The 7353-nt window shown below is 39.0% G+C and overlaps 1 protein-coding gene across 1 annotated transcript in view; it reads right to left on the reverse strand.

The window, feature by feature from the left end:
• Positions 1-4892, reverse strand: part of R3HDM1 (R3H domain containing 1) — an 83573-nt gene extending 78681 nt beyond the window's left edge. The window contains 1 exon segment of the mRNA XM_031057364.1: positions 4741-4892. The gene's annotated coding sequence lies outside the window, so the exon portion shown is untranslated.
• Between the last annotated feature and the right edge of the window lie 2461 nt (positions 4893-7353).

Genomic DNA, 7353 nt, shown 5'->3' on the forward strand with positions numbered 1-7353 from the left:
TTGACAGAAAAACATCGTAGCAGAGATTGTGCCAAATAGTTCCATTTAATAAAGTTATAGCTCCTAGGAAAAACAAATGGAGGAGGCCTAATCTATTTAAATTACATGTAGTATTATAGAGGAAACTGATAAAGCAGAGACAATAAAGATTAAGAAAATTCAAATTTTAAAGATGTAACTACCATTCAATTTATTCTCAGCAAAGCTACAAAAATGCCATTCTAATAAAGCCCTGCTAAGGCCTTATATGGAGAATGGTATTTGCACTGATAAAAACTTGTATGGAAAACTTAATTTCATGTGGCTGCAGTAGATAACAGATAGATAGAAGAGCTACTTAATCTGGAGAAAAACTTTACCACAAACCCATGCACCTGTAAGTTTTCCAAAGTCAGCAAAGCTGGAGGCCAGTAGATATCACAACCAGATTTTACAACTGCTGTTCAGCATGCAAGAAGATAACCAGCGATTTAATTAACATTAAATAAAGTTTGACACAGTTATGAAAGCATTATTTCTGTAAGAAGAAGGGACTGGACTAAATGACCCAGAGTCTGTCCTTTCAGTCCTCAGGCACATTCAAGCAGTGCACAATGCAATGAGTTGCATCCTTTCCACAAACATTCCATTATTTTACTGATAATTACTGCTATTTAATACCAAGGTACCCGAGTGGCCTAGATTCAGTGGGAAACAACTGGAATTTTTTTTCCATCAGATTTTGCTTTCAAAAGCCTGTTAAGAAGCCTTCTTAGGATCAACAATTTTTCCTTAAAATTGAAAGGAACTGGAAAAAGTCCACTTACTAGTACTTTATTTCTAAAGATTTCAAAGAATAATTTACAATGAGTTTTATGTCCTCCCATGTTTTATATGGGAGTCTGTCTCATAACATCAAACATATGTGAGAATACATGTTCCATATAGAAGCCATGCCTGCATCTAACCTACATATGTCAAACATATTTCAGAAGTTTTAGAGTCACTGCCACTATAAGGAGGTAACTGCAGACATGAATAAAATAAGGACACAGAAACCAGCTCCTGATACTGCAAACAGCAGAGTCCCAAGGTTAATAAGTTATGAGCAGGATTAGAGCTGAGCCTGCTCACGTCATGCACCAGGACTTTCTTACTGTTCATATCAAAAGCAGTCAGTTCATCACACACAGCCCCAGGCTGGGCAGGTGTGACACAGAGCTGCAGGACACTGCTGCCTTTCTGCAGTGTGCAGACACAAAATATTTAGATGGACAACAAAGAACCCCATCAGACCCCTGTGATGTCAAGCCTGTCAGTCAAACCACACGTTTTAGAATCATCACCACTGATCTAAACCATGCCTGAATTCACACATTGTCTGAACAGAGCTGAAAAGTCTTCAAGGTTTCCCATCCCCAATTATTCCATATGTAACCAATAGGCTAAACTGTCTCTTACTTAAAAGTAATCTATATTTCATTGCATACTGGAAAAGAGGACAAGAAAGAGTTACTGAAAGAATATTTACACATCTATAACTATTGATCTTTATGGAATATTATTATTTTAAGCTTTCACACTGCTATGGACCAAGGAAGACAGACAGAAACCCAGTTTTTAACACTGTCTAATATTTCAACAGAAAAGGCCAGATAAAAAGCTGATGGTGTTCTGAGTTGGGACAGCTTCCACCACAATTTTGACATGCAGGTCTTAATAAGGACTACTGCTCTTTGTGATTTTCAAATCAAACTTTGCAGTGTCAGGAAATACAAGATTATGTAGCAACTAATGGCATGTCATCCTGGTCAACGATGAACAGCCAACTGTTGGAATACCATACATTGCATTAGCTGAGTTAGCCCAGTAACACCATTTATTCTTTTCATATTACTGCTTTAAAAATTTAGTCTAACAGTACCATTTGAAGCTGAGAAATCTTCCTCCAACATGGTATTATTTATTCTTCTGTATTTAATTCATTACTAGATAAGCTCAGTCTGGACTCAGTTCCTTCTCTCAGTAACAGGAATGTTCACATAAAAACAAGTGTTTCTCTCCAGAAGCCAATATTTGAAACTAGAGCAAAACAAAACATCCCCACACGAAGTATTAGGATGAACATCATAGCATTTTTATAAGTTAACACAACAGTTTGTGTGAAAGATTCATATCCTTTTGTTAGCCCACAAGTCTAACCAGACTGCAGTAGCATTCCTACAGCAGCTTCCATAAAGTCACTTAACAGCTTTCCAAGTACTGGGAGTCCTTTTCCTCCTCCAATCCACACCACAGGGATGACATCTCAGAGCAGTAACTGGCACTGCTTTGTGGTACAGCTTTAAACCCTTCAAAGAGCAGTTTATTTTTCCATGACAATAATGCAGCTGCAACCAAACTAGCAGCTAGAAGCCTTTTTAGAGATTAAGTACAATGAAAATGCAGAAAAGATCACTTTGATATGCTTGAAACAAAGAAGAAACCACAACACCTAAACTAAGAGACTAATAACGTGTCATCTTCATTACAAGTAAAAATTAAGGACTCATTGCAGTCAATTCTAACAGTAAAAACAATATCAGTAGATACTATGAGTATCTAATTGTCATTTTACCAGTTTCTGCCACTAAAGCATATGCAACAATCCCTAACACAAGAAAATTATTCAGTTTCCCTTGGTTTTGCCTTAGAAAGCCAAAAGTTCTTGTTCAGAATTAGTCTGACTTCCCAAGTGGAAGAAGGATAAAGACCCACTAGCTGAAAAAGGCCAACCAGGTTTTATTGTGAGTCTGAGTTCTGCCAATGTGTGTAACTTTGCTAACCAATCCAGCTGTATCTGAGGGGAGACACAAACTGGTGAGGGCTCAGTTCTTGCTTTAAGCTATGGAATAGATGTAGTGGATTACAAAAGAAAGCGAGAAAAGGATTCTAATCCTAGCAGCAAGTTGTACTCTTTTTAAACACCTACAGAGCACACTGAACCTGAAATGGAGCTCTTCATCCAAAAGACTGTGGGATTAACAATGCTTTAAAGGAAAAAGGCTTTTTTCTGTACCTTCTGTTGAAACGCTTCAAATCATGCTGCGATAACATGGACAGGAATTCTCCACAAACTGATTTACTCATTTTGCTACTGCCTCATTAGGGTACAAAACCTCAGCATTTGATCTAAGCCAGCAAGCAATTTTCCAATGCCTCTCAAAATGCCTACAGCAGGAGATACTCCTGCTGTATCTCCACAAGAACACTTAGAACACGAAAACAGATGGAAATCTGTCTGTGGATCCAGCATTGGTCAATGATGCAACAGCTCCCAGCTTCTCAGCACCAGCAGGAGGTTCTGATGCCCAAAGCTCTGACAGGAGAAAGGACTGTGAGAACACTCCTCAATCTGCTGTTGGCAGAAGCACTCGAATTAGTTCAAACTTCACTCACCAGCTGCACACCAACAGCCTTTTCCAGACTCAGCTGCACTAAAGAAGTCACTGATCTCACTCCCAGTCACCATTTCCTCCATCTGCCAGTTAAACTGCTCCTCCAAGTCTCCCAATAGATGCTTCAATTTGATAGAATAAGAGACCTACATCTTACACAGATAAAAGTTCAGGAAGTGCTCCCAGTAACAGCTCGTTCAACAGAGCAGAGGAGGTGGCAGAGGGCAGGAACAAAAAGCCAAGGATATGGCACCACGATGGCCTCTTGCACAGCAGCAGGTATTGCATCTATTTATGTCTTGCTTCACTTAACATAAATTAAAATGCTTTAGTTGAATACCTACAGCAAAGTATCACACCTCACTTGGCTGGGAACAATTCTCTCAACGACTGTGGCAGGTTAAGTGCTAACCAATTATACAGTACATTTTCTAGAAAAGCACAAAACTCAGGACTGGATTTTTGCTAAACTAAATCCAACAATAGTATCTTCTATCTTTATGTATTTTCGAGGTTATTTTTTGACTCAGAGATGAAAGCTATCCAAAACTATAGTTTCAAATAGAAGGAGCAACTCTGCTATGCTATGTAGTCACAGCTTTAAAGATATTAATGGCATTTGTCCTGACAAGCTTTAGCCTTCAGACCACTCTATACAGGACAAAGATCTTTCATACACGGCACTACACACTTGCTAACAAACCTGAGGAGGGGGCAGAAAAGTTAAGAGCGCTAAATAAGGGACAGAATTCCATTTTATACACAAATTCAAGTTACAGATTAAAGAATAATAAGAGCTGATGTTGGGAAGGAGAGTAAAGAACAAAAATTCAGCAGCAGATGGAAAAAGACAGGTGAACAATGTAGTATATAATTGCTTATGCAGAAACCAATGGCTGCTTAGAGGTAATGCCCCATTTCCTTACAGAGATCCAAGATAACGAGTAGAAAAGAAACCCTGGAATAAGCATCTCACAGCCATCTCAAATCTACACTTTGTTTCAGCAGTCTGGATCAGAACATGCAATAACCAATATTTTTTGAAACATAATTCTATAGATTGGAGAGAAGTGCATATCAAAAAATGACACATTGACAGGATTCTCATAGTACATACATTAAACTACAGGAGACTAACTTATGCACAAAAGTAGCAGTGCAGGCTGTTCTGTAATTAAGGCTGCTGCCCTTCATAAATCTGTTTCCAGACATTATTTCCTCTAAAATACTTCTTCAACAAATTATGAAATCAAAATAAGATAATAGGCAGGCCCAAAGTGCCATTCTCCCAACAATATTTAATCATCATCTGTTGCTGACTTACCATCTCCCAGAAAGAGCTTTCCAGCACCGCTTCCCAAAATTTCCTGACATTGTTATACAGCACATTCGTCCACCACCTCTGAGAAAAGCCAAGGAGGATACACCAAGAACCACATAACCCCAGCTTTAATGGGCTCCCACAGACGCTACCTATCACCCAGAGTAAGCACCACATTGAGGCACTCACATTGATTCTTCTTGCCTAAAGAATCCAGCGTGAATGACCTCATTATTCAGGTCTTGCACTGCCAAACGACTCCTCTTTCCATCACTAAAAGGCTCCACGTGGAATGCGGCGTTTAACAAACCCCCCCTGGGTCATTTCTATCTGGCCTTTCCTAGGCGGGATGGACACGGGAAAACTGCCACCAAAAGCCTGACTGGCCTCAACACCTCTGCAGCCCAGTGGTGGCAGGATTACAGGATATTCTCCCACTCCTATGGAAAGCTCCTTAGCTGTCACACCCATGAATTACAGCACTTCGTATGTACTAGCTACTGCTTAACTCCCTTCGTATCTTTGAAACGAGAATTCGAGCACGCTGAAAAATTTCAGATGCAAATCACTTCAACTAATCAGGACATCCAAGGTGGTTCATATTTTTATCCAGGATGTAAAAGTTGGAGCATAGTCGTCTAGCTCACCGAATCTGAACCATGCTGTCAATATATTTAAAAGATTTTTAGAAAATGGACTGTATGCCACATTTTAGCAAAGTCAAAGTTTACGTTGCTCCATTACCTGATACCTCACTCAGAGAACATGGTGTCAAAAGGCCGATTTTCCCTAAAGTGTCCAAAAAACGCAACTGTATCAGTTACTTTTATAAGTCTGGACTAGAGCACCTTGAAACTTTAAACACATAAAAGTATTTTAAAAAGATGTGGTTGCTACATCTCTTAGGCAAATTAACTCTGGGGAGAAGTAGGTTTGTGAAAGTGGTGATACAAAGACATGAAGTTGAATTAACAGAGGCCACTGTAGCAAAGTGACTTTAACTGAATAAACCCCAAACCCGCGGCATTTGAGTTGTACCAGAGCTGAGCCTAGAGCACTCGACCCAAACCATTCAGCTGCTTTGAAGCTGTTTCACGGACAGACTTTCACCAAGCAATACAAAATAAAGACTAAGGTGTAAGGCAAATATACTGAAATAGGAGAAGAAATGAAAGCCAAAACCTGAAGTTAAAAGAAGAAAAAAGGCAGAAGCAGAATTGTGTTTAAGATGAGAATGGTACTATTACTCTGCTCTGTCCCCTCCACTTTTCCTTTATTCCTCTTAACAGACACACAAAATTAAAATACAAACAGACAACCACTGCAATAGATTTAGTGGCTGACCCTTCCCAAATCTTTAATAAATAATTTCTGGAGCACTGCTGACAAACCTAACCCAGTACACTGCACACCCCTCAAAATTACTGATATTTAGTCAAATCTGGTTTTACTCACTAGCAAAGTACTAGTTGATCTTGACAGCAATTTACAGTTTTCTAAAATAAAGAGTGGTCAAGAAGTGCAGTTACAAGTACTACATTTTTGATCTTCCAAGATTTAAATGGACACACGTCTTAACATTATTTTTGCTATTGGGACTTCGGTAAATTGAGAAGCAATAAGTTACTTAATTTCTACAAAATACTCAAACCCTTGACATCACAGTACTTACTGCAAAACAAAAGCTTAATATCAGGTGCATGCCAAGCCAATGGAAGACTGTCAAAGAAAATGTGCTTCCATTGCTATTTCCTCCTCCTGAATAGCAAATTATTTGAAAAAAACATTTTGAAAAATAATCAGAACTTCATTTTACCTTTCACTTCAACAGTAAATAAATATTCCTAATCTAACATTCACAAGACACACTGCCCTGTAAAACTGCTGCTTAATATTCAGCCAAAGAGCACATCTCAAATACATTACTCCTTGTGGAAGACAAGACATGAGAAAGCAACCCCATTAAAAATTGCAGGTTAATACCTCAGTGGAAAAAGGCCAGTGTCAGACACTGCAAGAGAAAAAACCCAACACATTCCCTATTCTGCTTTGGGCACACAAGATCTCTTCGGTTTCAGGTCAATGAGAAGGGGGCATCAAAATTTAAAATTAAAGACTATTAGCAGATCCACTCCAAGACAACAAACACTAAGGCAGGCTGTATTATGTGGCAATGCACCCTAAGCAAAGCGTGCACCACTCTTTTTGGTTTTTTTCCATCACCTCATAATCCAGCTTTCTATGGGCATCACACAAATCCATCAACATGTAGGATGTGTGCAAATCTCTTCACGTGAATAACCTGAATTCTTAGAACCCATGTAAGAAACAGCTATTCCTCACTTCTTTTTCTATCTCGCTCCATCTTCCCCATAAAGTGAAACCCTTCTTTGGTGCTGAAAACTCATTTTAAAACGTTTTTAAAAGAGATGGTAAAAACCAGGCCGTGACGTAGTTTGCTCTCAAGTCTACTTACACTTTACAGTACAATATGGTAGATATACCCACATGCAAAATTATCCAACATGCGGCAGAAATTTTAAGAAAATGGAAACATAATAGATGAAGACCCTGTGCCCCACCCCGGCCAGCCCTGGCTATATTAGGGAAGGGGAA

Source organism: Geospiza fortis, unplaced genomic scaffold, assembly GCF_000277835.1.
Source record: "Geospiza fortis unplaced genomic scaffold, GeoFor_1.0 scaffold112, whole genome shotgun sequence".
Lineage (NCBI taxonomy): Eukaryota > Metazoa > Chordata > Aves > Passeriformes > Thraupidae > Geospiza > Geospiza fortis.